Below are 7,061 nucleotides of genomic sequence, written 5' to 3'. Positions count from 1 at the left end.
TGGACCTCTTGTCACTGCATCTAAAGATATAAAACCTGTTGGTTGTAAATGGGTATTTGTGCGAAAAAGAAATGAGAAAGATGAAATAACAAGATATAAAGCCCGACTTGTTGCACAAGGTTTTTCTCAAAGACCTGGAGTTGATTATGAAGAAACATATTCTCTAGTCATGGATGCAATTACATTCAGGTACTTAATGAGTCTAACGGCTTCTAAGAATTTAGAAATGTACCTTATGGATGTAGTGACAGCATATTTATATGGATCATTGGATAATGATATATACATGAAAATCCCAGAAGGATTTAAGATTCCTGAGGCATTAGACTCTAAGTCTAATGAAATTTGTGCGATCAAATTACAGCGATCACTTTACGGATTAAAACAATCCGGGCGCATGTGGTATAATCGCTTAAGCGAATACCTATTGAAGAAAGGGTATCTTAATAATGAAATATGTCCATGCGTTTTTATAAAGAAATCTCCATCGGGATTTGTGATCATTGCTGTATATGTTGATGATTTAAATATAATTGGAACTCAAAAGGAGATTGATGATGCAAGAACTCATATGAAGGAAGAGTTTGAAATGAAAGATCTTGGAAAGACTAAATTTGGTCTCGGGCTTCAAATAGAACATTTCCAAGATGGAATATTTGTGCATCAATCAAATTATACGAAAAAGATTTTAAAGCGCTTTAATATGGACAAAGCGACTCCTTTGAGTACTCCAACGGTCACTAGATCTCTGAATGTCGATAGTGATCCATTCAGACCTTGTGAAAATAACGAGAAAATACTTGGTCCCGAAGTACCTTATATGAGTGCTATCGGTGGACTCATGTATCTTGCAAATTGCACTAGACCGGATATTGCCTTTGCTACGAATCTACTTGCAAGATACAACTCATCCCCTACTCGCAGGCATTGGAATGGGATAAAACATATTCTCCGTTATCTTCAAGGTACGATTGACTTGGGATTATTCTATCCTAGAAACTCTTCGGTTGGTCTTGTTGGTTTTGCAGATGCAGGATATTTATCAGATCCACATAAATCCCGATCCCAAACTGGATATGTTTTCACAATTGGAGGAACTGCAATCTCATGGCGCTCACAGAAACAGACTTTGGTCGCCACTTCCTCAAATCATGCAGAAATAATTGCTCTTCATGAAGCATCGAGGGAATGTGTATGGCTCAGATCAATGACTAACCACATACAAGAATCAAGTGGAATAGTCACCAAGAAAGAGCCAACAACATTATTCGAAGACAATGCTGCTTGTGTCGCCCAAATCAAAGAAGGTTATATCAAGAGCGACAGAATAAAGCATATACCTCCAAGATTTTTCTCCTACACTCAAGAACTCGAGCAAAAGAAGGAAGTTGATATCCAACATATCCGCTCAAGTGACAATGCAGCATACCTATTCACAAAGGCGCTTCCGACTACCACATTCAGAAAGCATATTCACAGTATTGGAATACGTCATCTACGAGATTTATGAAGAAGGATCATACATATCTTTTCGAGGGGGAGATTACGTTACTATACTCTTTTTCTCTTGTCATGGTTTTTATCCCAATAGGTTTTTCCGTGACAAGGTTTTTAATGAGGTAGTACGTAACTCGTCAATGGTGATGGATAATCAAGGGGGAGTATTATGAAATATTGTGATTAATCCATCACAAGACACATGGTATTACACTTGTCCATGTAGTGTTACATTATCTTTGTAGTATTAACACTTGTCATTACCAAATCTAATGAGTTGGTGACTCATGTTTTTTGTTGCTCACTATAAATAAGGAGTTGTTGTAAGAAGACTATGAGATAGAAGAAGTTCTTTAATCAAATAAGCTTTCCAATCTCTTTCTCACTCTCGTGCATGCTTCTCTCTTTCCCTCTCTTTATTATTGTACTCTTTACAAAGTATTCTAAAACACACATAATTGTATTCTACTTATAATTCACAACAGTGACCTCATATTTATAATAGTTTTTTTGTAAATAATTAATACAAAGTGTATTTATTGTACATTACTTAGACAACTTCATGTTGTTGAATAATTCTATAGTAATCATGTATAATGAAATTATAGCTGTTTTTTTCCTTAAACTATAGCTGCTTTTTTTTCCAAATTATTCTATACTATAGCTGTTTTTTTCTTCTTAAACTAACAATGAAATTATGATAAAAAGTACTTAACATAATATTATGTATAAATTATTCTTTTTGAAGAATTACTTGGATTACAAAATTATTGAACAACCATTATTAAAATGACACAAAACTTCACATGAAGCAACAGTTACCATTTCTTTAGGCCAATGGGAGAGTATGGAAGTCGCGAAGATGTGAGTATTTTTGTTTTTCTTTTGATTTGTGGACATGTAATAATTTTATTAAATATTTTATTTTTGTACAAGGTTCTCAACATATTTCTCACATTTATTTATTATATATTATGTTAGTTTTGACTTATTCGCAAGCTAATATATTATTTTACAATTACATGATATGGTGGGATCAAAACGACATCTCAAAGATATGTTTCAGTTAGGTTATCTTCAAATTGAAATATGTTGATCAAGGAGAGGTTCTCAAATACCAATCTGGACAAAGTTCATACAACTAACTTAATATCTTCCTATTGCCCCCTAATCCTCATGAATGGTTGCAAGGGTATTCCGTGTGGGATTGCTACATACATTCTAAGTTTCAACCTACATGATACTGCTAAGAATATCATGTGTTTCTTGGATAAAAAAGAAATGGAGGGAAATGATCCCGTTCTACAACAAGTTTTTAGGAACTATTACGGTATATAAGAAGGAAGATGATGGTTCAATGACTTACAAACTAAGGAACAACTCTCTATCTCGACTACTCGTTTATATTTTTACAAAATTCATGTTACTTTTCATGATTATTGCTATTTTTTTACATGATATCACTTTCTTTATACATTAATAAGTCATAATTTTAAATGAAAATATCATTTTACATTTTTAATGCGACTTTTAAAACTAATTTCCTAATTTATCCATAACTCAAATGTACTTTTTATTGAATTAAGGTCATCACATATGCTCTACCAAAATTTATGACAAAGAATACTATAGAATTATTCATTGCAAATATTTGGACCTCATATTTATAATAGTTTTTTCTAAATAATTAATACAAAGTGTATTTATTTTACTTTACTTAGAAAACTGCATGTTATTGAATAATTCTATAGTAATCATGTATAATGAAATTATAGCTGTTTTTTTCCTTAAACTATAGCTGCTTTTTTTTCCAAATTATTCTGTACTATAGCTGTTTTTTTCTTCTTAAACTAACAATGAAATTATGATAAAAAATACTTAACATAATATTATTTATAAATTATTCTTTTTGAAGAATTACTTGGATTACAAAATCATTCAAGAACCATTATTAAAATGACACAAAACTTCACATGAAGCAACAATTACCATTTCGTTAGGCCAATGGGAGAGTATGGAAGTCGCGGAGATGTGAGTATTTTTGTTTTTCTTTTGATTTGTGGACAATTAATAATTTTATTAAATATTTTATTTTTGTACAAGGTTCTCAACATATTTCTCACATTTACTTATTATATATTATGTTAGTTTTGACTTATTTGCAAGCTAATATATTATTTTACAATTACATGATATGGTGAGATTAAAACGACATCTCAAAGATATGTTTCCGTTAGGTTATCTTCAAATTAAAATATGTTGATCAAGGAGAGGTTCTCAAATACCAATCTGGACAAAGTTCATACAACTAACTTAGTATCTTCCTATTGCCCCCTAATCCTCATGAATGGTTGCAAGGATATTACGTGTGGGATTACTACATACATTCTAAGTTTCAACCTACATGATACTGCTAAGAATATCATGTGTTTCTTGGATAAAAAAGAAATGGAGGGAAATGATCCCGTTCTACAACAAGTTTTTAGGAAATATTACGGTATATAAGAAGGAAGATGATGGTTGAATGACTTACAAAACTAAGGAACAACTCTCTATCTCGACTACTCGTAATATGAGAAATGGTTATTTCAGAGTGATTCATATCACTGAGTTACCAATAGGTACATGGACTAAGGGTTACTTAGAGTTTTTGAAGAAACACCCATCTGTTGAGATAATGGTGAGTGTGGCCCTTATAAGTGTCATGTCACTTCATCTGCTCCTTTTATAGTGTGGTTGATTTCTTTTTTACTAAATGCATTCCACATTCTTTCGATCATCCTCAAGAAGAATCAATCAATATCAAATTGATATGGAAATCAAAAGTGGTTGTTACGATTGAGGACTTGAAGGTAAATTTACTTCTCATCTCCTACATCCACACCAACCACATGCACCTATGTACTCCAACTGGTGAAATATAAAGAATTGCCCATGCAAAAGAAAGTAAGAACATATTAAACATTTTTAAAATCTAATATGTTATACCATTTACTATAACATGGCTATGCTAAGTAATATTACATGTCAGTTTTTTTAGAGTACTGCAAATTCAGATTTGAGCAATATGAAAAGACACTGTCTAATAAGGTGGCCAACATACACAAGAATTTGGAGATGGTATGTGTCATAATAATATTTAGGAAGAACCTACCCGATGACAATAAAGAGCATTAGAAATAATTTACAAAGAATATTATAGAATTATTCACCGTAAATATTGGTGACCCTATATCTATAATAGTTTTTTGTTAATAATACAAAGTGTATTTGCTGTATATTCCTTCAGAAAACTATAACAAATAGCTGCTTTTTTCTTACAGTAACAATTAAATTATGACAAAATACTTAGCATTGTAAATATGTATAAATCATTCTTTAAAATTACTTTGATTACAAATTTATTACTATTTTATAGCTTTTGTCTAAAACCACCGGATCATAAGAGTAACTACCTAAGTTTGTGGTTAAAGTAATTTCAAAATTTGTTTAAATAAATATTTGAATAATGCAAATATATCCCACGTTGAAGAACCTTTTGATGTAAGACTTAAAAATGTGATTTATTACACTTTTATGAAGTTTTAGAGAGTCCAAAAAAGCATCACCATAAATTCACATTGATTCTCACGGATTATGAAAGATGTTTTCTGTAGGTCAAATATGTTTTACCATGATTGATGATGACGAGATTTGAGTCTAAGAAACGTTGTTGCCCTTTGCAACTCATCCAACAACCTTTTAATAACTGGTATGTGGTACATGTTTGGAATGGTTGATTTGTTTAAAGCGTCATAGTCAACACATAATATTTCTTCTATCTTGTGTTTTCACCAATTACTTGGATCAATTTCAGGATTTCATGAACTAGAAGATAATCCGATTTGCTATTCGGATCAGATTTATATACATTACTAAAATTTTGCTATCCAATTAATAAACCATGATTTTTATTTTTAGAATTATTTATTAGTAAAAGGACCGACCTTTTTTTAATAATAAATATATAAATATAATATAATAAATAAACTACAACTAGTGGTCTCATACCCACTAGCCACCTAACCACAATCAAAACCAACAGCGGAATAACAATACCAATAAATATCCAATAATAACCAATATCATAACCAATAATTATAACATCAACAATATTCAATACTCAAATAACAGGAAACATGAAACCAGCAACCTAGCAATGTTTCTAATGACTCAACTTTAGCAACCTAGCAATGCCAGACAACATCCAAGCGAGTCCCTAGAACATCCTCCTCTTCATTGCCTTGATTCCACGATCACACTTTGCCTTTACCTGCACCACAAACACATATTGCAATGCATGAGTATTTTATAAACACTCAGTAAGGCAATCCTCCCATCTACTGGGCTATACACACAAGCAATAGAGTCATCTCTAACCATCAACAACAACCAACAACAACAATAAACAAACGAGGACTCTGCATCGACCGACACCAACATGCATCGACCGACACTATATGGAGGTTGCGTTGACCGACGCAAGATCTGCGTCGACCGATGCAAGTAACCTTGCATCGACCGATGCTCCCATTGCATCGACTAACGCATGTTCGACATAACACGAAAACCCTAGAGTTTACGCGCCGTCCTCGCATCTGCATCGACCGACGCACAAGGTGCATCGACCGATGCAATGCCGAGCATCGTTTTCCTCCGAAGCTTCTCGCCGGATCTTCGTTCCTACAACCACAAAACTCGATCCCAAGCCACAAGAAAGCTTCCTAACGTCCAGGACAACGATCTAACAAGTCTAACAACACACAACAAGCAAATTACAGAGTTCTCTAGCTTAGATAAGCCATGGTCCGCCTGCACTTACCTTTGCCAAGACGAATCTGAACCTCAAACAAACACTAGAACACTCCTAGCAAGCTCCTACAACGATCCCAGCTACAAATCTCTACAGGAACAGCCTCAAATCTCCAGAAATCCCCAAGAACACTAAGAACACTTCTCTTTCTCTTTCTCTTTCGTTTCTCTCAAAAGCGGCTAAACAAGCCTAATGAGACAAAACACGAGCTTAAGGGTTTTCCTTTACCCAAAATGCAGCGTTTGACTTAAGTCAAAACGTAGGAACTTGACCTTGCATCGACTGATGCAACATCTGCATTGACCGATGCAACTCCCAAACCGGGATTTTGGTTCACGGATGTTACAATTCTCCCCCACCAATCTAGATTCGTCCTCGAATCTCGAACAACCATCAGCCAAGGACTCCCGTGCAACCGTCTCCACGGCCCACACTCCTCCGACCGATCTACAGAAGGTCACCTCTAGGCGATAGACTCATGCTCCAGGCGTTATTTGCTCTCGACTTTTGGACTTTCCTTTACTCATTGGCCTAAACCTTGAGTTTTTATTGGCTCCTCATCAGACGTAAGTCTACATGCCATAATATTGGCTCCTCATCGGGCCTAAACCAGCATGCCATAATATATAAGGAAAAATCCAAATTCGTCTCTCGGGTTGCCACCCTACAGCGCGCCCCCGGATCGTCATCCGAAGTCGATATACCAACCATA

Source organism: Camelina sativa, chromosome 5, assembly GCF_000633955.1.
Source record: "Camelina sativa cultivar DH55 chromosome 5, Cs, whole genome shotgun sequence".
NCBI lineage: Eukaryota > Viridiplantae > Streptophyta > Magnoliopsida > Brassicales > Brassicaceae > Camelina > Camelina sativa.
The sequence above is the reverse complement of the archived record's forward strand: the minus strand, read 5'-3'. Positions refer to the sequence as shown.